Consider the following 25920-nt stretch of genomic DNA (forward strand, 5'->3'; position numbering starts at 1 on the left):
ATAATAATAATAATAATAAACGTCTTTTATTCACATTTTCAATATAACACAGGCGAAGTTTAGCCTAAGGCTATTCTTACACTTAACCTGTGTCATACAAACATACAAATATTACAGCAATGTGATGTAAATTTTCGCATTTTGAAAGCAGGAAACCTGAACAGCTGAGGTCCATTTCCATAAAAAAAAAACCCGAGAAACGGTTATTTTTCACACTTTTTACTATATCAAGATAGTTCAACTTAAGAGGGTTGGTGGGGGGTAATTTTGGTGCACAAAATATTTTACCTCAAAGGTCGTGCTCAGTATGTTGGTAATAACTCATTTCCATCGAAAAACCCCGAGCAACTGGTATTTTCTACATTTTTTACTGTGTCAAGGTAGTTAAAATTCTGAGGGTTGTAATGGAGGTATTTTTTTATGCACAAAATATATAGTCTAAGATCCCGCTGCAGAATCACTACGTTCATTACGTATAGAGTCAAACACACATATTTACATACGTTTATGGATAGGAGAATACACTGATAACACCGCAGCCTGGAATATGATAGTGATTCGGATTCATATATTGAAATCTTGCACGAGTTGAATGATTTCAATAGGTATCATGATGGACCATATATTATCCGTGATCGAGAAAATCATTGGGATAAATGGGATGATATCGAATTCATTCGATCTCCAAAACTTCTGCAAGAGCAATTTTGAGTGAGATTGAGAAACAAATAAGCCACCCCACCTCAAGGTGAAATATCAACATTCAATTTAATATTTTGTCTCACTTGCAATCCATCTTCTGAATTGCTATGTTCAAATTCAATTCCTTATTTCCACTTCGAAATTTGCCTTTCGTCAGATACTAAATATAGATATTTTCAGAAACGAAGCACTAAATGCTATGTATCAACCATAGGTTTCACCTCACACCTCAATAATATAACAATAACTAGCTGACCCGGCAAACGTTGTTTTGCCATATAAATAATTTCCATGTTGTATCATAAAAAAATAGAAATTAAAAATTTTAAATAAAAAAAAATTTAGGGGTGGACTACCCCTAACATTTAGGGGGATGAAAAATAGATGTTGGCCGATTCTCATAGATAGCTGACCCGGCAAACGTTGTTTTGCCATATAAATAATTTCCTAATGATTAAATTACTAAAATGGCTATTAAAAAATAAGGGTTGATCGTAGAAGGGTGAAAATTGAGGATTGTATGTTGTATCATAAAAAAATAGAAATTAAAAATTTTGTCTAAAAAATACAAAAAAAAAATTTAGGGGTGGACTACCCCTAACATTTAGGGGGATGAAAAATAGATGTTGGCCGATTCTCATAGATAGCTGACCCGGCAAACGTTGTTTTGCCATATGAATAATTTCCTAATGATAAAATTACTAAAATGGCTATTAAAAAATAAAGGTTGATCGTAGAAGGGTGAAAATTGAGGATTGTATGTATTTTTGTATGTTGTATCATAAAAAAATAGAAATTAAAAATTTTGTCTAAAAAATACAAAAAAAAAATTTAGGGGTGGACTATCCCTAACATTTAGGGAGATGAAAAATAGATGTTGGCCGATTCTCATAGATACCGGATAAGCACAAAAAATTTCATCAAAATCGGTCAAGCCGTTTCGGAGGAGTACGGTAACGAAAACTATGACACGAGAATTTTATATATTAGATAATGCTGATACAACGATCACAACAGAACACAATGAATAAATAAACTGATCGCTGCAGTCTGACAGAAACACTGATCCAAAGATTAACAAAGAAAACAAAGAAATTACAACCAATGAGTCACAATTAGTTCAAATAGTCAACTATTTTGGCAACTGCACAGGATTAGTTAATCTCTTCTCATTTTGTACTTGATCTTAACACGACGGTTAAACCATAGATTAACTTTAATCGGAGATTTCTCAATCGGAAGTTTAAACTATGATTAATCTTACGGGCCTAAATGTTTGATTCGAAGCATGAGAAATCGAATTGAAGAAAAATATGTTAAGGTTTTCCATTAAAGATATTGAACTTCCAAATAATTTAATTTTTACAACGTTAATCATATTTATTATCTATGAAGAATAGGCCAAGAAAATTAATATACACAACATCACATTAAAGGATAAGTCATAAAGTGACAAAACCAATGGTAGAATTAATCCCAGTTTCAACACAAGGAAACTCGGCCGGTAAAATAGATTTTGCATTCGAAGATTAATCCGGTGGAAAAACCTTATTTCTAACCTATTCCTTCGGGTAAATTAAAGAATATTGCCTAGAATATTGTAAGCTTGTAAAAACCCAATCATAAATGTCTCACCAAAATATGGTTCAGATTCAAAATTCTTCAGCTGAAGCTTTCGCTTTCGGCAGAAATCATAAAACAATTTAGGATGTTACTAAAACTTGAAAGTATAAATAACATTTAGGATTGGGTTTTTCCAAACCTTTGCTGAATGTTATAGCATTACCCTTGTTTTATGATTTCTGACGAAAACTTCAGATGACTATAATGTTGCTGATAAGTATCTGAAAATATTGAACAAAGAAAAAAACATTTCATGTTCTTTTGAGAATCTCGTTTCAAGGGCTGAAATCAGATGATCTAAATATTGGAGGGATATAGATTTTTTGAAGTAATCTTCAGCTGAAGATGCTTTATAAATAGATCTGTACATTTGTCTACCGCAAAATCGTGGTTTTCCAATCTCTATATTGAGACACTGAGCAATTGATGATGCTTTGGAAAAAAATTCTGTGAAGCATGCATCATCGGAACGATGTTTTCTACATATATCTATAATTAAATTTATGTGACGTTGAATATCTACAAAATTGATAAAAACACCTTGTAGTGTATTTGCTATTGGTTCCAATATATTTGAATATTTACCTACCTGCTACCGTTAAACAAACTACAAAAATGGAAAAGTTTATTGCAGCCCATAACTGAGCAGCTCTTTTTGTCGTTGAAGAATTCATTGAAATTCCTTTTTGAATATACATAGTTTCAAAGTTTTCAGCGAAAACTCACAAAGATTTATATCTAGCAGACCAATGAGTTTCACAAAACAAAGGATAATATTGAAGGTGTTGTGCTGAAAAACAACAAGGCGATCAGAATCTCCCATGGCCCCCCCTGCGGGCATCCATAGTTACGATATGAATTGAAATAGCCAATTTGAAGTAACGTTGCTAAAACACGAAATCTAAACGTTGATGTTGATTCTCTAATGTCACCAAAATTATACGTAGAATTTCAGAGTTTAGGTAATGTTGATATAGTCGGTTGAATATACGATGATTATACAAATATTTGAGACGATATTACTACCCGTTCTCAACTTCATAACAACGTATCTTGAAGTACGGTGAAGAAACATTAGTTTTTATATTAGAGTATATCTGCTTACCTTAAACGTCCTTCAAATATTTCTAAAATTCAATAAGTATAAATGGATGGAAAAATCTTTTGGGATGCATATATATTCATCCATCTATACTTTTTGAATTTTAGAAATATTTGAAGGACGTTTAAGGTAAGCAGATATACTCTAATATGAATACTAATGTTTCTTCACCGAGGTTTATAATATTAACTCATTTTATCTCTTGAAAACTGCTTGGACAAGGTTGAATGCAATATGAAACTATGCATTTTAAATTGGAAATAATAATTTGTAATATATTTTGAAATTCTGAAATCATTTGAATAGCTGATGCATGAAACCTGAATAATATTTCAAGCTACTTTTAATGATGAGGATAAAATTATTGTTTTAGAATTTTCATCTTTATTCAACTTAGTGTGTTGAGTGGTATTTTGATACTTCAATTAGGGATACACAATTTGGTATTCCTGAACAGGTTGGGATAAAGAGACAGGTTTTTGATTGTTTTTGTAATGAAATTTAGGTGTTGGACAAGAAGAAAATGAACAAAAATAAAATATTCACAAAAAATAAGGAACAATTCTGATGATTTATCTCATTTTTCTGTTCAAGCGAGTCTTTTTTTTTGCGTCATTTAATCTTTTTTTTTGCGAACTTCAGCCAATCCTTTGTTGCAATTTCGATTTCACTGTCGGTTGCGGATGAAAATTATTTTTTCACAGCAACTGTAAAAATCATTCAATATAATTTCAATAAGATATAGCACATAAGCTTTGATGACCTACCATAAATTATTTGCATAATTTTTGTACCTTAAAAGGTTTTTTATCGGTTCCTCGCCAATTGAAGAGACAAGCCAGCTCATTTCTCATCAGAAACTTCAATATTCTTCTCGTATGGTCCTCAGCAGAATTTCCACCAATGGACTTCAACCTTGTCACCTGAGAAATAAAATAAGTGGATGCTGTATCTGTATGTATTTATAAATATCATTATATTTAGTATTGCAGAATATTGGCATTGTCATACCTAAAGCAATCAATCAAAAAACGAAGTTATTTTTGCGAAATGTGCATGTGTATACTGCATTCACATTTATTTTAGCAGTCGGTTGGCCATGAAATAATTTTCTCAAGTTTTTGTAACTAGAACGGACTGAGGTTGGCACTCATGAAATGTCGTTAATGTCATAACGCCGTTGCCACAACTAATATCAATTTCTATTACGAAACTGCCGAAAGTGATTGAAAAAAGAGAAGATAGGGTTTCAGGTCCGCTCATTCAAATAGTTATACCCTGATATTCTAAAATCCAAAATACGTCAGACGGTAGCGAACATATTCAATGTAAGAGAATTTATATGATGTTTCATCTGAATCTAAACGACTTATATTTCAGCTGAATATTTCCACAATCAGAAAGATTGTGAATGAAGAGGATAACAAAGAATTTCCTTCTATTAGGAGACACAAAAAAATGGTGGCATTTGAGAATTTTATGTTTGAGTGAATTAATGCGAAAAGTTTACTACAGGATTTTCGATGAATGTCATCGTAGAATAAGTTCCCGAAAATTGATTTTTTTATTTTTCATTTGACTTGTCCTATACATTGTAAATGTCTTAAGGTACGAATAAATACATTATTATTATTATTATATCAATGTATTAAGATGAACAGCCACAAATACGCGCCAGTTGTCCTGTTGATTGTTTATTCATAAGAAATTTTTGTTCAAATGTGAAGTTCAGTTCATCTTGATTTGAAACTTCCTTTAATTCCTTTTACTTATATTGAAGCAAGATGATTTTTGTTGAAGAACTTAACATTCTTGTGATTATCTGTTAATTCCTCCGGGAGATACCCATTCCCAACCACTACATCATATGCATTTCATCTTCGGGTTAATATTTTTGAAATCTACAACTGATGTAACGTATCCAAACTTCAGCCAAAGAATATAACGAACATTAGCTTTCCTCAAGCTAGTGCATTTTATGGTATTATACTGATCTCTTGTATTTTCCATGCAAATAACTGGATTTGGTATGCCTTCAATCAGTTTGTATAAACTTCAATTATGTTCGTCACATATTTTCCGAAGAGATTCGACATTGTGATGAAATACGTAATTACAGAAACTTTTACGTAGAACATAGCGTTGATTTAAAACCCAAAAATGTTCTGACAAGCGTCATAAACCCACATTTTCATACTATACAGAGTGAAATGTGTCAAATTTCCATGGCCAACCGACTGCTAAAATAAAAGTGAATGGAGTATACCTAGACAATGTTTATTCAGTATGACATGATATTAGAGTCACATACATAATTGATTATTGCATATATTTTCACATATATAAACACAAAGTAAGTGTAATTTTTTTTTCGTAGCTCCCTAAAATTCGAATTAATGCGCACTAATGCAGATCTTCAAATATGCTATATAAATTAATTTAGACTCTGGCTTTGGACTTGTAGCACAGGACCTAAAGCTAGCCATTTATTCATTACACAGGGTGAGTCTTTGACTCGTACAAATATTTTATAATAGTAGATTTTTGAGGTTAAAAGAAACATTTTTTTCCCGATTCGGCCTTCACCCTGGGAGAAATATTATTCCTTTCAGAATAACAAGCTAAATCTATCACTCACACATCTGTGCATCTTTTGAAAAGAGTTTCATTTGGTCAATGTAGGTACCCAATTTTCCGAATATCACAGATATATTTTATTAGTGAACATCAAATCCTCGAAAACGGCGTATTATACGAAAATACGAAAATAAGAGTATGAATACTTTCATTTTACAAAACAAATATTTATTAGATATCGTCCATCTTAGGTTCAAGAGTTGGGTTCCTTGAATTTTTGTTAATTTTATGGGACGTAATGGTCATAATGAAAAAACTGGTAGACGTGGGAGATATCGAAGAAATGGAAAACTTTATTCCGAAATTCATTTCATCCGATAAAACTGTTTGTGAGATATGTAGCAAAAAAAAACAACATTTTTAATGGTTTTTCAACAGCCTGTATCTTTTAACCATGCTGATTCGGAAAAAATGTTAAAGGAAAAAAGAAAAAAGTGTTTCTGTTGGTCTCAAAAATCTACTGTTAAAATGTTTGAACGAGTCAAAGACTCACCCTTCATACTAGTTAAGTTTTCAGCTTCAGTTAAATTCCAAACTAGTTGTAATGACTTGATAATCAAATTTTGTTTATTCCTGAAAAGATTACTTAGTTTCTGATGAGGTTCATGAATATTTCAAAAAAGACTTACCATGAATTTTTCGTGCTCGCGATTTTTAATAAAATCTTCTAGAGCAAAAAACTCTTCTTCCAGGCCGATGGGGAAATTTGGACAGTTCGGAGATTGCTCAGTAGTGTTGGGTTCATCTCTGAGAGTGCTGGCTATGTTATTCAGCATTAATAATAGCTGCTCATCAATTAAAAACGTTCAATTATTCGATTATGTAACTTCAACTAAACTTACAAGCTAAGTCATCATTTTGTCTTGCAGTCATAAGAACAGATTCATCATCTGAATCCTTGTGATAGTTATCTTCTAAAAGATTTGGTATATCTGGTTCCATATTGGAAAACTCTGATTCTTCAGAAGAGCTTCGGAACCTCTCCAGCCTCAGTTCAGCTTCCTCGTAAGATGCTGTTGAGATAAAAACCATCAATACAGAAAGGCTCATTGAGAATTCTCTTCAGTGATTCGTATGAATCATGAAGTTTGCACTCTATAAGAAACCCCACCGTGAGTCCAGTGTGATAATCATCGTTTTAGGATGATTCATTAGGGAACTACTATAGCTACAGCATGTTTTAAAACACCAAATTATGCATCGCGTTCATGAAGAAAAAAAAAATACTCACATGATTTGAATAGGACCTTTTCAACTTGATATGTTTTCCATGTAAGATCACAAGGTGCCTATTTTCTGACCATTTTATCAAATTTTTTCTTGCTCACAGTAGGTGGCCAATATACCAGCTTGTTGTGGCTATTTAACCACAAAAGTGGAACAATACTGCACGGCGCGCTCCTTCCTTCTTTAGCTTTGAACTCCACAGCACAGTACATTTTTTCTTGGACAAATGAAATGCCATCAAGTTTCGAGTATGTACACATTGTACAGAATACAACAAGAGGGGGAAATGGAGGAGTGCAAAAAATGTGATAGGATCGTCATAATGATTTGAATGTATGAACAAGAGGAAAAATTGCATATACATTTTTATATGGAATACAAACACATTTATTCTTAACTTTAGATACACAGACTATTTCAGCGAAGCTTTCGGCGAGACTTTGGCAGAAGAAAATCCCCATATCTGATGACTTTGAAGGTGTGGTATGAAGATCATATTGGTATCTATAGGGTATAACTTTCAGATTGTAAACACCTTTAATGAAGAATATGGAACTGATGGAATATACTTAGTTATAGTTCCAATAATAAGTTTTCTGCATTCGAAATACTGATTTTCAGTTTTGTCCTTAAACACCTCATTAAAAATCCCAATAGGGTTATTGGCGGATTTTTGATCACATATATCATTTTTCTCAAAGATCTCCATCAATCTGTTGTAACGGTTTTTTTTCGATCATTGCATTTTGTGTTCATCAGTGACTGAAAACATAATAGAGGCAGTTGACAGTTTTCCACTTTTTATATCCAAATCCACATTTAATCGCATCGGTATATAGCGTTTTATCAAACGAGTTTAATTTCTCAAACGTCCTTTTTTCCATATAACTTCTATGCCTCAACGCCGTTTAGGAGCTAATCTTCGATTTATGAAACGGTGAATACGGCCATAAGTAATGTTTCTCAGTTCAAATTAATCAGCAGTGATAAAACAGTGATTATCTTTTGTTGGAGGACAAAGCAAAAATCATGGTTTTATCTCTGAATGCAATCTAATGGTGAGAAATTTGAGAATTTGTGGTAAATTGTAACTAGTACTGTTTGTTAAAAATATTTTTCTTTCAATAGATATTATACCTACGATCAATCAGAACAGCTATGTTTCATTTAGTTTTATCGGTAATATAATTCCATAAAAAAACACCCTGTAACTTTGTGAATATTCCCTTAATAAGAACACAAACTGCAGGTTCATATAAATTTGAATCCATGCATACATTTGTGCTACAAAACTACCCACTTTCCATATTCAAATTCCTGATGATGGGGTTGCAACCATCTCCAGGGGGTTGCTCGTAGAAACTAGCTTCGTATTCCAAATCATGTCCCCTTGTCATCAAAAATCGACCTGTCTGAGTGTTTTCACAAATTCAGATTAGTTTTTGACTTATTGAGGGTGGACACTTTTAAATGAGACACCCTGTATAGGCCACATTCCTTTTTCAATATACTACTTTGCACGACAAGGAAACGTTTCATAACAGTGACTACAGAAACGGGTTCTTGGATAGTTTCGTCTTCAACGTTATCGTAATATTCCTTGTCTTCAATTGAATACACGTTGAGGAAACACCATGCGATCACGTTTCATCTTCGTGGTTACAGTAACAAGTTATGGAATGATTTCGTATACAACGTTGATGTTATGTTCTTCATTTCCTATTGAATATACATCGAGGAAGTACGCTAAAGACATGTTACATATTGGTGACTACATTAACGAGTTGTTGAAAAGTGGCATATTCAACGTTAATTTAACGTTTCTCACTCCCTATTTGATATACGTCGAGGGTGCACCAGAATTACAACGTTTCATATTAGTGGTTTCAGTAACCAGCTGAATCATAAACAATAGACTATAAGAAGTTGCAGGTTTTTGAACGGTCATATTGAACGTTAATGTTTGGTTTTTTTACTTCTTTTTTAATAGATACATAATGAATTATTCAGATGGGAAGTGGTATAAGTTCTAATAATAATTATCAATATCAAAGGTTGCTTTTTCCCATGGTTTTATTTTTTCTTCCCAGTCCCCCTCTTCTTGTATCGTGAACATTAGCCAACATTATCTCTCATCGAACTAAGTTCATCAAGGCCATAGACATAGAGACATGGACTGAGCAATGTCAGCATGAAAATGTCCTTTTTATAGAAAGAGAGAAATGATCGCCGTGCATTTACCGGTCTCTTTTTTGTTCACATAGACTGGCAGAAATTTCACTTCACCTGTCAGAATGAAATCATCTATTTAATTTTGTACACCCATTCAAGATGTTATTGAGGCAAGAAATTCAGTTTTTCTACCACACTGAACAATTAAATCATCATTCTTATCTCTCAAACTGCTAAGGCTGGATTCACACGGGCGAGATCGCCACGACGCGTAGCAGTCCCTGGCGAGTGCCAACGGCAAGATAGCAGCAAGAGTTGTTCACGTGTGAATCATATCTTTGAAATCCTTGATTCGCTAAATCGCGCCGCGAAATTCTCGCGGCGAGCTCGAGGAGAAGAAGTGTGATCGAGACTTACAAAATCAATGTATTGATTTCTTTATAAAATTTCCGATGAATAAGTGATTATCTAATGTGACAGGCCTTTTAAAGATCGCTTTCCCTAAGAAGTTTCGTGAATTCAAAACATCGAATATATTATTCTTAATACGTTCAAATTTACCGGTTGATTCGCAATATAGAAAATTGAGACACTTGTCCTAATTAGCCTATGGCATCTGCTACACTGAACACTTCTACCTCTAATTTGACTTTCATTTTTCCTTCTCAAAATTTAAATGGCGAGAGCGAAATTTTGTGGCTGCATGAAGCCCAGCTTTCGTTTTGCATCTTCATCAAGTGAGTGAAATATTGCCATTTGATCAAATTATTTTTCTCATCATACAAATATTGCCCAATGTATTTCTATTTAATTTGATCATATATTAAGGCAAGGATCTAATAAAATATTTATTTTTTCGCCAGTTGAAGGATTCGAAAAATATGGCTTGATGTTGGGCCAATTTAAATCAGCTCCCAAAATACTACGCATAGGAATATTAGATGGACAACCATCAAATATCAGGGAGACCACTTTTGTTCCAGTATTTTCTAATTGTAATGAACACCCCTTAAGAAGTGTAGCTTTTTCCTCAACTGTTAAAGAGTTTCCAAGGAAGTAGGCAATGGGTACCTTCCACCTTGCATAAGATCCTTTCCCATAAGGATAGACAATTGTCATTTTCGTACAAATTGGTGCCATAATTGATGTAACCTAAATGCCTTGTTCCACACAATATATTTTTTGATGGCCATCTCGTTCACGACCAGTCCGATATTGAGTGACTTGCCTTTTTCTTCTTCCGACTTGGCTTTTATAGAGATAGCTCGAATGGCTTCCACTGTAAGGCCAGTTCCATAACATTTTGTTAAAGTGCTCGGATGGGGTAACAATTTTGTCCACATAATTATCTAAAAAGGAGGAATAAAAATTCAGAGTCAAGGCAAAATCTCTCAAGGCAGGTGGGAAAATACCGCTGCCTCCATTAATTTGTCGAAATATAAGCTGCTTTTCAGCATCAGGTATAGAGTACTGAAAATTTGTTGGAGGGTGTTGATTATTGTAAAACAGAAAAAAACTTTGAAACCCTTCTGTATCTCGAAATTAAACATTCAGAAAATTAAAAAAAAGTTAATGCTTCTACCACTATTTTATTAATGTCTAAATTTTATATGTAACTCTTAGTGAGTCTATGACTTGAGCATATATTTAGATGAAGATAACTGAGGTCAAAAGTAACACTTTTTTCGTTTACCATTTTTTCCAATCTATCTCGGTTGAATTGTTGGAGACGGTTGAAAATACATTAAAAAAATGTAATTCTCAGTTATGTCTTACGAACGATTGTATCGACTGGTATGATAGTTTTTCTTGGTTTAGATGAGTCTTTTCCGAACACAAAATTCCACCCACATTCTCAAAGAACCAAACTCATGAAAAGAAGTTGAACGCTCACTTATGAACATCTGACCATTTTGGAAAATAAAAGTATTGTTTTCTCCCATAATGAGCCGTTTCGATTAATTTGATAAAAATTTTTTTTTTTGTGAAATTCGAAAAATTAGGTATTTTGGCTGAATGCAACTCAGTCAACTCATCCTATATAGGTATCTAGATAATAATAATAGCTAGGTATAATATTGGTATTCCTGTGCTCTAATGATTGTTTGGGAGGTTTGTTACTCATAAACACCACAGCCTGAAAGACTTTTTGTGCTGTACCTATTGTAACGTGGTTACCTCGGAGAAACTTATCTCGAGCGCCAGCTATTCTTTTCACTAGGGAGAATAGCAAACCTACCAGAGTAGCTGCTAGTCGGAGACAGAGTTCGCTGTTATCTAGGGTGGTAGCGATAACGAAGTAGTCAAAATCAAATTATGTACCAGTTTATTCACACCTTCGGAAACTGATTATATATACAACGGAAATATGTGTAGGTATGAAATATGAGCGAATCGATCAGCAAACATACATTCGGGAAATTCTATCCGATCACGCGCACTTTGTAAAGTTTAAACCGGGCACAGTGAAAAAAATCAAAGGTTGCTCAATAAAATGCGCCAACCAGAACTGACGAAATGGATACTAAGGATGACCTCGCGAAGTGAAATGACTTGCTATAAGGTATCGGGATGTAATTAATTGTATTTCTCCAGAATGAAAGAAACAAAACCAGGGCGGATCTATTCGAGACTTTTATTCGCTACCGCAAGGGCTACGCTCCATGACTGATAGCGAAGAAAAGGTGGAACGTTTTCCTTTTCGTGGTCCTGACGATGACAAATTGGCTAGTTCGATTCAGGTCGTAACACTTCTTATCAGCGGATGATACGCATTTAAATTAATTTTTATATTATGTAGGTTGAAAATAGAAATATGGATATTTCAGCTTTCAAAACTGTTTCTTTAACATTGCGATTGCGATTGTTGTTCCTTGATGATGAGGACAATACTTTAACATCTCTTTCGGACAAATATTTCGATATGTGCTCAACACGTAGATACAGAAGTCTACCATAGGAAATTTCATTTATCAGTCTACAGGACTCTTCCTCAAGTCTAATAATTTTCATCATTGTCGAGAATCTATGTCTAATTTCTCTCCAGAAAAATGTGAAATCTTTTTGTGCCACAATATCATCTCTTACACACTTCTCAGGTTACCTCACTTTTCTTGCAGCATAGAATATGATGGAGTGTAGCTCAGTGTGATTCGACTATCCGCATGGATTACAGACGATTCAAATTGTTTTCGAATTTACGATATATTTTTTGGAAATTCACATCGGATGTGATTATCTGAGAAACACTGTCTTCAAGAGTTTTCCCACGACGTTTTTTAAGTGCGAAGTGCTTAACGAAGATAACAATTGTGTCCATCATCCGATAATCTTCAGCAACGAATAGTTCGAGAGCCATTCATCCAGTTTTGCTCCTTATGCCCATTGCAGCACCTTCACGAAGTGAAAATTCGACAACAGACGGATTTACATTACAGGAAGCTATATGTAAAGGAGTCTCACCACACATGTTAACACTGCTGATATCAACACCTCGTTTTATGAATCTCTTCGCCAGAAACAAGATATCCCTTGGGGGGCATGCTTTAGCATTTCCTATAATGTGGAGAGCGTTGTTTCCCATTATATTTGTCGCCTTTTGATCCATTCCGTATTTCGTTACAAGTTTTTGAATATAACGCCTCTTATAGGGCGTATTCTTCAGTACTAAATGTAGCAAAGTATTTTTCAAGATGTTAACGGCATTTGGTTGAGCACCATATTTCAACAGTTCTATTAAGCAGTTTTCATAATTTTCCTCATGAAAACACAAATGAATTGGCTTCTGATTGGGAATAGCGTTGTAACGTTCTACATTAGAGCCATTACTCTACCAGGTATTTTATCAGTGTGTAGTGTCCAGATACCACTTCTTGATGAAGACAGTTATAGCCTCTATTATCAATACAATGCACACAAGCTCCCTTTTCCAGTAAGATTCATGAATCAGAGGATTTTAAAAAAGTGGGCTCGCTGGAGCCCACACTAAACAAAAACAATATAAGTAGTTGACAGCTGTGTCAATTACTTATTTTGTTTTTGTAACGTCTCCCATCTCCCAGTACTTGTAAGGTGTCATGGGTTTTTACAGATCTTTTTTATCAAAATCACCCATATAAATTGGTTCCGTCTCCTATAGTCCTAAAATACAGTATAGACTTTTGTTTATAATCTATTTTAACTAGGTATTAAATGGTATAAATATAGTGCAGAATAATTTCAAAATCATGAAAAATAAGAAATTTTTAATTGTACCTTTTTTCTCGGTTGCTGTGCAAAAGTGGAGTCACATCTGGTTTGAATGAGTTTGAAGAGCATAATGAAGTTACTGGCCTATTTTCCTCTTCAGCGTTATGTTGTTCAGCTCCTTTAAAAATATATTTGAGACAAATCAAACTTATATCTAAGTATATTGAAAAAAAGAACAATAAGGCTCCTCAATTACATAAAAATAATCATTATACATACCTTTTCGTAAAATCTTTCTACGAGGAGTGTTCTTTTAGGTTTTACCAGGGAAGTCAAATACTGACGGCACTGATACTACTTTTAAATTTTTATTGCCATGGACATTAATACAATAGTCCTTCTCAACAGAATGCTGCATATCAAAGAGGTGTCCCTAGGAATGAATTTTTTTTAACAGCCAGCAACCACCTTTTTCCTTACTTACAGACTTAGGAAATATATAATATAAAGAAAGCCTCATCTTTTATACAAAAATTTTAAAATTATAAATAAAAATTAATTAATTTTTGAATCTGTTTTTACAGTTTATGGCTGCGGCTCACAGGGTTTAACCATGATGTATTAGTGTTATTTAGACACTCTTATTTCAAAACACTCGGTAAAATCAGACAGAAGCACAACAGCAAAATAAACACTCGTAAACATAGCTTTTAGCAATACCAGCTCCATCTTTCTCTAGACAAAACGTTTCTCTTTCCTTCACCGCTTTCATTGTTAGTTATAATTTCTATGGGTTGAAGTGAACTTGCATCTTATTCCGATTTCCTCTACACAGTACAGGGACGGAAAAGAAGATGTCGTCAAAACGTGCAAATTTTCACTGATTGAAGGAAAAATGAAATTTGAATTTCGAAGTGGTTGGACTGTTTATTTTTGGCGGAGAATTATTGAGATTTCACTATCTAAAAACTTCAGTTCAAAAATTGAATTTTGATGTATGGAAAAACCTATTGAAGACACCAAGCCGAAAAATGAAAATTACCAACGCATATGGAAATCATCACCATCAAATACAAATCATCAAACGTAATGATAAAGAATTGGATTATATTTCAATACATGTTATTCACCTGTGATAACATTTCGAAACTAAATTCGACTACAATTTTCAATGCACGCCAAAATAATCTACAATAAATACCTAACTATAGAAAAAATTAAACAAATCTGACAAATTGAAATAAATTGTTAAAAAACATTGAATATAGGTTGATAATAAATAAATATAATTTGACATAAGAATAGTTACAAATGAAGAGTAGGAGAAATCAACCATCATTTAAAATAATCGAACATTAGCATAATAAATAAAGATACATATACAATTTCGAATATATGCTGTCCCAGTCGGATGCTGAAATCCATTAGTTTGTGAAATGACTATAGTAACCAAATCCAAGAGGCCAGCGGTAAACATTGCACCATGCAGTGATCACGCGTCAAGAATGTGATAACGCAGAGGTGTACTAATAAATTTTATTCCGAGAGCGTTATATTTTAAAACTTTTTATGTGTTCCAGTTCCGGTGAAAAATATGTACCTATGCTTATCTACGAGTCTCAGTAATGAACAATTAATCTAAAGTTCCCACTTTAATACATACTATGTATATAAAAGTGTAACAATATTTTTTGTAAAAGTGACTAGTCCGTAGTGTCGTCAGAAGATGCAGAACTTTCTTCTAAGTTGACGATGACTGGTGTTATATCATCCATAATATTATCCAATTTCCACATGTTCACCTCAACTTTTTGTTTGACATGTTCCACACACTTTCTCCATCTTTCGGAAGTAACCCGTGAGAGAGCCTCTTGAAAAAGATTTTGGACGTCAGTCATTTTAAATGTGGTGTTTTTATCTGCCACAAAATTCTTGACATCGGCCCAAATCAATTCAATAGGGTTCAGTTCGCAGTGGTAGGGCGGTAATCTAAGAACGGTAATATTTTGGGCCTTTGCAGTTTCATCCACGATGTATTTTTCAAAGTTTTCTTTGTTCTGCCTGACTATCTTCAACAATTGCGCTTTTATGAGGTCAGGGGTGAAATCAATATTTTTTTCCCTCAACCATTGTTGGATATCACTCTTTCTGAATAGTGAGTTAGGAATTTTTTCCATTTTCCTTGAATGGTAAGGAGCATTATCTAAAACTACTACAGAATTTTCCTCCAATTTAGGAAGTATACCCTCAAACCACTTTTCGAAGGACTGACCATCCATTTCTTCATGGTAGTCACCAGTTTTTTTGGATTGGAAAGTCCAGAGTCCTCCAGTTAAAAAACCAGTGTCACTGCCAATATGACATACTATAATTCTCTGCCCTTTGCCTGGAAAAATATATTCACTACATTTGAAAAAGAATGTTGAAATTGTTCTTCACCAAAAAGGTACTTACATCAAGTTTCACAAAACTTTGATTGCTCGATCAACAATTTGGCATTCGATTTCCCGAAGGAAATCATTGAAACTTTCATATTTCCGAATATATTGGAGGAGTAGCAGTTGAGAATCATTAAATGGGCGTGAATAGATAATTATTTGGTGCAAGAATGATATTCAGAATGCTTATGACCAACTCATCGACTGAAAACTAATTGACGTTCATCCGTCAATCCATCGTTGATTCTCTGATCAAGCTTTATGAAACCGAGGTTCAAACGAGGGTTAAACTCAAAATTCAAGACCTTACCAGACGGATTTTTCAATCCAGTAGATAGTCCAGCAAGTAACGCTTGCCGAGAAGATGTAACCGTTTCATCGGTCCACACTTTGGATTTAGTATGACCGGCATTTACCCAAGTTTCATCCAAGTAGTAAATCTTCCTGTTTTCATCACGGAAGGCCCTAATTTTCGTGAGATACTTTCTTCTCCAACATTTAATGTCGTCACGATCCATTAAAAAACTGTTGCGTTGGCGACGTCCATATTTGAAATTAAGTTTTTTCAATATAATAGAGAAGGTACTCTTCTTAAAATTTGGCAAATTCGAGTCTTCATTAACTATTTTTAATACTTTCTCTATAGTCGGGTGTTCATTTCTGAAGAAAAACTCGTGAACTTTTCGCCGTATTACATTTTTATCGAAATCTGATAAGGACTCCCATTTGGTGGTCCGATTTTGATTTGTTGCCGGCTGTGATAGAACACCGGAATTTATGTATTCAGAAATAATTCTCCTTACACTTCGAGCTCCAATGCCAAGTCTCTCAGCAACTCGGAGTTCTACGTCCTTTAAACACATTCCTGCATTTTGAATCATCTCAATTTTATAAGTATTCAAAATAATTTCTTTTATCTCGGCACTGAAGTGTCGTTTCAGACGTCTCTTTTTTGGAGGACTTAAGTCAACACGCGATTCCTCAGCAGTATCAGTACTTGACATTATCTTAAATGCTTGTAACTTGAATAACTTGCTACAACTGTAAACCAATTTACGAAAGACAAAACAATGAATGACCTCTGCAGTTCTGCACAACAATTCGCATACAATCAATGAATCAAACGCAATGCGGTTCTGCGGAGAGTGCTTCTTACTTTCGCCTGCACACATGGCGTTCCTAAAGCTTGGACCAATAAGAGGAGTACCTCAAATAAGATCACGCGTTAGTCAGTTTGTTTACGCTGGCCTCTCGGATTTGGATAGACTATAGTCAGTTTGTGAATTGACGAATATTTTCTGAAACGCTATTGAAATACCGGTTGTTTTACAATCTGCTTGAAATTTTCAGTCAGTTTGTAAACTGCTAACACATTCGACGGATTGTCAAAATGTTACAAAATGACAAGTTAGTTTGCGAACTGACGGATTCAATTATCCGACTGCGACATGCATCTCATAATCAACTAACATAACTGGGGAATGAAGAACATCAGTACACTTCAAGATATCGATAATTTAGTTATATTATAGAGGAAGTGGTCCGAATATGGGCCCCCCATTTGTTTTTTTTTTTTTCGCAACTTACTATTATTTTGTTTTAACAATGTCTACATTCATCTATATATACTATAAGACCTTAGTAACAAAACTGCAAAACCTGTTCTTTTTTAAATAAATGTTTTCGGTTTTACAGAGAAATAAATAAAGAGGGACACTTTTCTTGGAAACGGTCAGACGGTACGAAATATGGACCCCCTAAAAAATATTATATTTATATATAATTATATTTATATATAATATTTTCTTGCCACAATAAAAAAATACAAAATAAAATAGCGAAAATAAATTTCTAAGTAAAATAAACATGTTTCATCAAAAAAAACTAAATTACTGACAAAAACCACAAACGTAACTGTCTTTTCCTCCTCCGGAACATTGTTCATGTGCCCAGAGATTACACATTAAACACTGAACCCAGGTTTCTCCTCTGGTATCATCTGAAAATCGTGTTTCGCAAAATAGACATGTAGCATCATAACTGCCAGGAGTGTGTTTTTTTGCCATTCTCTGTACAGTCGTTCTTGGCATTTAAACGTCTAAACAATGGAATCACAAGTCTGTATTAGTAATTTCGAGGAGGCTCTATATTTGAAAATAATATGGATGTGTTACAGGGACTTTACCCTTCTTCATATTAAAGCATTTAATTTTTCCTTGAAAAACTGCCACTTTTATATTTGAGTTTCTAGTATATATGGACACTTAATCTCGATCAAGCTACTACTATCACCTATCATCGGGAGAGCCATCAAAGAATTGAAATAGTTTATGTACCATCAAACCAGAAGCGATACATTTATTATTAGTTATGGCTCAATAATCTGCGACAACTTTTTTTTGTCATGTTAAGTGGCAGCATTATTCAAATATACAGTATTTTGTATATTTTGGAAAATAATACAAGGTTTCCGTCGCGTCTGCTATAACACATCTATAGCTATAGCACATCTTGTCGAAGTTGAATGCAGTAACGCGTATACTTCTTCCTTTAAACCATATTTGGGACAGTCTTTGATCTCTTACATTCCCTAATTCGATTCAAATCTTCATCGGATTTCTTATAATTTAAATCAAAATAATTAGTACATAAAATGTCAAGCTTTACAACACCTTTCTCAGAGGAAGAGCCGTTCTAATAGATATCTTTTCCGGAACAAAATTTGGAGAGGAACTCAGCACTAAGTGTTACATTTAAATTTTCTATATAAATAAGATGAATCCAACCGTCACATTTGTCGCATTGGACCCACTCCGCTTCGATTTGAAGCTCTCTACAAAAGATAGAAAGATAGGAAACAACTATTTCGCTTGACTGCAGTGATTGGGAACTTTTCAACGCCTATTTCAAGTTCGTTCCTAAAAAATTATTGTGCATGGCTTTTTCCTTCTTTTTCAAAACTTCTGGTGATTTGAAGAAGAAACTTCACCTGCTATATGTGTTGATAAATAGCCAACCGATTCTTGTACTATAGAAGATGATGTTCGTTCTCCAAGATCATTCCCTTCACGTTCACATTTACAAACACGTTTAAATTCGAAAAAAGGTCAAAATCATCATCTTCTCAATTTTTAGATACGAAGGCCTGATTGGCCAGACCATTCAATATTTGCGATTTGAGGCTGCCAATGAATTGCGGTACAGTGGGATTGTCCCCACATCCACAGCCATACCTAATCGAACCAAATATATTCTCCAAAGGGTCCTGATTTAAAAATCTAGGAGTGAACCCTTTTTTCTCCGAATTCACCCAGATCTCCCTCATGGCTCGGAGGGATATCAGATATGCTATTTGGGAAGGAGGTTTTTGTTCTTTCAAGGAGCCATTCTTGGATATCCTTTTGTACTTCCAGTTCTCCACTTTTCCTATTGCCTGTTGCCAATATGTAGTTCAAATGGGGGAGCCTTCAATTACACAGCTCCTGAGTTGCTTTCCATCAGGTGCTGTGATTGTCTGGCCATTAAAATATCGAAAAGGATATGCACCTCCTATATAAATGTTACTGCAGCAATGACTCTTGAATCTAAAACTCCTAGAAAATGAAAAACATCAAGCAAGAGCATCCTGATTATTCTTTTCGAATATTATTACCACATTTCAAAATGATATATAACCTTCACTGATCAAGTAGAACAGAAAAGCTCCAACAGTGTGGCTACAAATTTGTGCAGCTATACACTTTCACTACAAACTGCATGATCGGTCTTATATAAGTGTCCTTCAGCTTATGCAATGATCTAAAATGCATTGGATTCTTTTTATTCATTTCATAAGCGTCTAAAACATCTTGGAATTTAGCTTCCATCACAGTTGATATATACCTAATGGTCACTGGCAATAAAATGTTGTGTTTTCTAAATAGGAACACATTACATTTCAATAAATGTGGTGGATCGGAGGGTGGATCGTACATACAATAAATTTCCAACTTCAAATGAAACAAAATGGGTGTGCCAAGTTCACACCGAGCTCTCTTATGCACTTCACATTACTGGTCCCCATATCACAAAAATGCCCAGCTTTGCATAATACTTGACAGCAAAGAGAACTTGAAATAGACAAGTTTTCAAATTGGTGGAATTACAGCAATTGGTAGTGCTACAAATTTTCTGAGTAAATTGTAGCACCTAGGACTCTTCAAAATACACAGACCCAATATTTTATCATCCAGATTCCATCTTCTCTCTTTCAAACTTTTTTTTTTGAGTTTCTTATTTGGGAAATTATGAAGTCTGAAGTATAAGAAGGCATATCCTTAAATAACCTCTGACGGCGGTATCACCCGGCAGAAAGTAAACGGTGCTCTGGGGGACTAGTTTCGCTGTAAAATCGTTAACGGTGACCGAAAGGTGCCCGCTTCATCACCCTATAACATAATCGATGACATCTCCAATAACCATGGCGTAGGTGCGTTCTTGGATGGTGGATGGATTTTGGTCAATTTCATCGGTTTCCTTATTGTTCTTGGTAGTCTCTCGGTGGATAGTCTTTGGTGCCTCCAATTCTCGGTCGAAGTTCAGGAAGGCAGGAGTAAGGCCCGTGGAGTCATGACGGGAGCTTTGATGATAGCAGCTTGCTATCCCAATGCTTGTGGTTCTTCTCGCAAATTGAGCCATCATGGTTTTCAGAGTTCGGTTTGTCCTCTCAACAGGTTTGCATTGCGGTGTGTAAACTGGTTTAACACGGTGCTGAATACCCATTTCCCCCATCATCCCCCCATTATCGGAGATCAGATCAGATCGGAAAAGGTGCTATGCCGAACGCATTGAAAAATCTGACAATAAGTCCAGGTGTTTGTGGTCCATTTGTAATGAGATATCTGGAAGAAAAAAAAAGGGTGGTGATTGTCAAATCGAGGGCGTTTATTCTGAGATAGCCGACTTATATAACGATCATTTAGCATACACAATTCCTGAACTACTAGAAAAACTTCCGCATTCTCAGTTTCAATGCTCCCTTGATGAGAACAATCAGTCTATTCACTTTACACCACTTACATCTACTGAGCTCATAAATTACGGATCGAAACTTAGGAATAAAAAAACTAGTGGTCAAGACGGCATCCCCACATCGTTGATAAAAGCATGCTTGGAAGATATTCAGGATATCTTAAGTTACATTACAAATAACTCCTTAAAATACGGTGTTTTTCCCCAGCAGCTGAAATTGGCAATGATTATACCCCTTTTCAAAAAAGGCGATCCTCATAAACTTGAAAATTATCGTCCTATTAGTTTATTACAGAGTTTTTCAAAATTATTCGAAATTATTGTCCTTTCTAAATTACTAGCGTTTTTTAATAGCTGCAACATCATAAATAGGAATCAACAGGGCTCAATAAAAAATAAATCTACAACCGCAGCTATATTTGATTTCACTCAAAAAATTGTCGAGCAGCTCGAGAGGGGAAATTTGACTTTGGGGATGTTTTTGGACCTTTCCAAGGCATTTGACTGCATCAATATAGAAATACTTCTGAAAAAACTGTATGCTTATGGAGTGAGAGGTCCGGCATACTCTTGGTTGTCGACTTATTTAAATGGAAGGAAACAATATGTTTCAATAAACAGATCGGGCAGGAATTTCAGTTCTCGTGTTGTTGAATTGATGGTAGGCATTCCACAGGGCGGTATTCTGGGCCCCTTGCTCTTTTTGATATACATAAACGATCTAAGCCTTGTTTTGTACCAGCTGTTGAAATATGTTGATGACACAGATATCCTAGTGTGGAGTGATAGTCTTAGCAATATTGAGGAAATAGCATCCGAACAACTAAATTCAGTGACAAAATGGTTTTCAAATAACCGATTGGTTCTAAACACTGATAAGACAACCTCTATTTTATTTCGGACAAAGAGGTCAAGGGTAGATTTACCTGAAAACTTGTCTATAGATGGCATGCAAATCTAATTAGAAAAGAACCATAAATTTTTAGGTATCTACATAGATGAATTTCTTGATTGGGGAACTCATATTGACTATTTATGCCATAAACTGAGCACCACATCTTTCGCAATCAAAAATGTCGCAAAAGTTATAGACATCAAGCAATCTATTGTTCTCTTTCTCTACCATGCATGTTTGGAATCTGTTATTAGATACGGCATTGTATTTTGGGGGACAAATGCAAAGGTTCACAAAATTTTTATCATTCAAAAAAGAGTCTTACGCTATATAAATAAGATGAAGTTAAAAATAGTTGTAGGGGAGTGTTCAGACAGAATAAAATCTTTACCATCTATGCATTGTACATATATGAATGCCTCCTATTTCTATTCAAATACAATGAAACTTTTTCATCTCAGGCCAGTCACAATTATGCCACAAGAGGACTGAATATAAATTATCCTCCTCATTCATTGTCAATAACAGAAAGGTGTACGTATTATAGATGCATCAAATTTTATAACTGTCTTCCAAATCAAATGAAGTTATTACGATTTGATAGTGTTTTCAAGAAAAAAGTTAAGGAATATCTGATAAATTTGGAACCTTATTGTCTTAATGATTTCTTGGCTTCAAGGGGGGTACCCTAGGTTAAGAAAGTACTGTTTTCATGACGCCATTTCTTTATAATTTGTAAATTATTCTGGAATAAAGAGATTTATTTATTTATTTATTTATTTATTTATTGATTACTGCTTTAGGACACGAATAACGAGTGATCATTTCCTAATGGAAAATCTGCTGCCTTTGGTTACGTCAGCTGCAGTGGCCAATGCCACACATGAATCTGGAGCAGTTAAATCAAATATACAAAATATAGGGATTACGAAAATTATATACATACATAAAAATAAATAGAAGTAAATTAGAGTAAGAAATAAAATTATCTAAATATCGGATATTTGAAGAATTTGTATAGACACCTCTCTCCTTCATTCTTCTTAGTTGTCCCATTCTGCATCACTTGATTCGTCCTCGGTTTCTAATACTTATAATTTTATATTAAGTATCTTACGAAGTTACTCAACTTATCCTTTTCTGTGAAGTAGTTCAGCTCACTTCTAGCTAACTTGAGTAACTTTTATTCAGATTTTGCACCTAATTTTGTGATTGGGACTGAAAGAGAAGAAAAAACTTTAAGTAAGGATGAAAAGGCCCCTGATTTCTATCAGGATGACGGTTACTTATTATCTAATTGAAAATATCAGATCTTTGTTGAGGAATAAAATTGATAAAATATATGATAATAATATCAAATCATGAAATGAATATGCAGACTCACAAAAGAATATTAAATGCAGAGAATATTCAATTGCCACAGAAATTATTTGAATAACTGAAAATAACTTCATTCATCCTACTCTGAATTTAATAGAACTACCAAAATATACATACATTTGTAATAATTAGTAATACACTTCACGACAACTACTGCACCATAATCTGCGACAGCTTTTTCTTCATGGTTCATGTTTAGTGGCAGGAATATTCAAATTTACAGAATTTCGTACTATTCGTACATTTTGGAAATATATTTACCAGATTTTCGTCAGACCTGCTATTGCATATCTTACTGAAGTGGATGCACGAACGAGTGTAATTCTCTCATATTTGGGACAGTCTTTGATCTCTTTTACATTCCTCAATTCGATTCAAATCTTCATCGGATTTCTTATAATTTAAATCAAAATAATTAGTACATAAAATGTCAAGCTTTACAACACCATCACCTTTCTTACAGGAAGAGTCGTCCTCAACGACATCATGTTGCATTTAAATTTTCTATACCAATAAGATTAATCCAGTAATCGTCACATTCGTCGCATTCGACCCACACCGCGTGGATTTTGAGCTCTCCCCTTTTACAATAAATACAAAGATCGGAAACAACTTTTTTCTACAAGCGTGCGCGTTCAACCTTTTTCCCGCACGCATTCCAAGTTGCAAAGAGTCACTTTCCCAAAGAGTGCGGGAAAAACGCCTGCTATTTCTTTCCCGCACGCATTTGTGTGCGGGAATGGATTAGCAGGGGTTTTTCCCGCACGCAAATATTATAGAGTAAATTAAATGCTATCATCTTTCTATGGACAGAACGTCAACGATGAGAAACCCTTAGTAACGACATGCAGAATAACGTCTGTCATTATATATGAATTAATCAAATGAGATATGATTTTACGAAACGTAAAATGGATACATTTATATATTTCAAGCGCTTGTAGAAAAAATATTGTTCCTAACTCTTGCGGAAAGTGTCTTGCCCGCACTCAACTGCTTACCCGAACTCTGCTTCGCATCGTTCGGGCAACGGCAGTTTCGTGCGGGCAAGCATCACTTTCCGCACTTGATAGGAAAATAAACTATTTCGCTTGGCTGCAATGAGTGGGAACTTTTCAGCGCCTGTTTCAAATTCGTTCCTAAAAAAATTATATTGCATGGCTTTTTCCCTCTTTTTCGTCAATTTTTTTTTCGTCAAAATCGAAAGGCGAACATTTTTAATTATTAGAGTGAAATCGAAAAGGCGGCTTTTTGCGCTTGGTCGCCAAACAATTCACATATGTTCTCAAAAGTACTGAATAAAACTGCATTTCAATGAGAAACAAGGGGAATACCGCTAGATGGAAAACGATCAAAGATGCCGCATTCTACTCATAAATAACTATCAAAGTCAGCCTGTGAATATCTTCACCGCAGCGGCCACTCACTGTCCCTTTTTTTGCTTTCTAGACAGTCGGTCTCTTTACTAAAAGTCACTCACTGTATAGTTTTTGGGACGGCTTCCAAGATAATTCAGAAATAATTTTCATATTCTGTGCGCCAATCTTAATGCGAAATGTTCATTTCTGGGGGCAATTTAAAATAATTGAGAAAAAGAGTACCTATCAATCCTTTACAATAGTATATCGTGTTTATACGAATTTAGACTGTTGTAGATTTTCATATATCTCTTAATCTGTGGAGTTTAGAATTTCAAATTGAATCATATTGAAGGTCAGTTCTATATCTGTATGTATTTTACTGTATGATACCGGCGCCGGCGTAGTTAGTAGATATATAACCAACCGTTTTTTTTTATCGTTTTTTCAAATTCAACATTTACTCAATTTATAAAAAAGACCTATCTCCAAATATCTAAACAGGTTGTACCATAAAGAATGATGTATTTGAACTCAATATAGTCATAGCAAGGTGGCAAAATATCATTTTGCCACCTTCTCGACGAGTTCCGTCGGTAGCAAATAAAGTATTTTTATTTTCGTTATTTGATTTGAAAACGGCTGTGTATGTGAGAAGTCCAAACAATGCGTACAATTCTTCTTTGTCAAGATTCTTCAGCGTTGAAGAATTTTCTGTTCTGTATCTGGCTCGTTCTGTTTCAATTTTAGTCCATTCAAGTATAATACAACAAATTTCTTCGGGTATCTGATCCGTCTCCCACGGTAGCCTTTGGCTTCTGGCCCCTCTTGGGTGAGGTCGGCTTCGCAGTCGAGCCCCCCGAGCCTTTGGCTTCAGAGCTACCGAAGGGCGCATCCGCCGTCCCCTTCTTCGAGGGGGGCTTTCCTGGAAGGGGGGTACCAGAACCGCAGTGGCGGAGGCAAGTTTTACAGATTCCTGCGCCGCCCTCAGCACACATACAGTCGACTGAATTTTCGCGCACACCACCGCGGAGACATCCGCTGCAGAGACACGCGCGCAAGGGGGTTGGGCTGCATTTTTGTCGGGATGATCGTCTTCCAATGATCGAGACGCAGTTTTTGAAATATTTTTGACAATTACTAGGATGTCAATATCCTATTATATGTCAATATCATATTATATATAAT

At 34.7% G+C, this 25920-nt stretch overlaps 1 long non-coding RNA gene across 1 annotated transcript; it reads right to left on the reverse strand.

Moving 5' to 3' along the window:
- Window positions 1-3669: 3669 nt before the first annotated feature.
- On the reverse strand, window positions 3670-6858 carry LOC123308257. Its single transcript, XR_006537078.1, has 3 exons — window positions 6694-6858; window positions 4195-4350; window positions 3670-4134 (listed from the first exon to the last, which is right to left on the reverse strand). It is a non-coding gene; the product is annotated as an uncharacterized LOC123308257 (long non-coding RNA).
- Window positions 6859-25920: the final 19062 nt, after the last annotated feature.

The sequence above is a fragment of the Coccinella septempunctata genome, chromosome 2, assembly GCF_907165205.1.
Source record: "Coccinella septempunctata chromosome 2, icCocSept1.1, whole genome shotgun sequence".
Taxonomy (NCBI): domain Eukaryota; kingdom Metazoa; phylum Arthropoda; class Insecta; order Coleoptera; family Coccinellidae; genus Coccinella; species Coccinella septempunctata.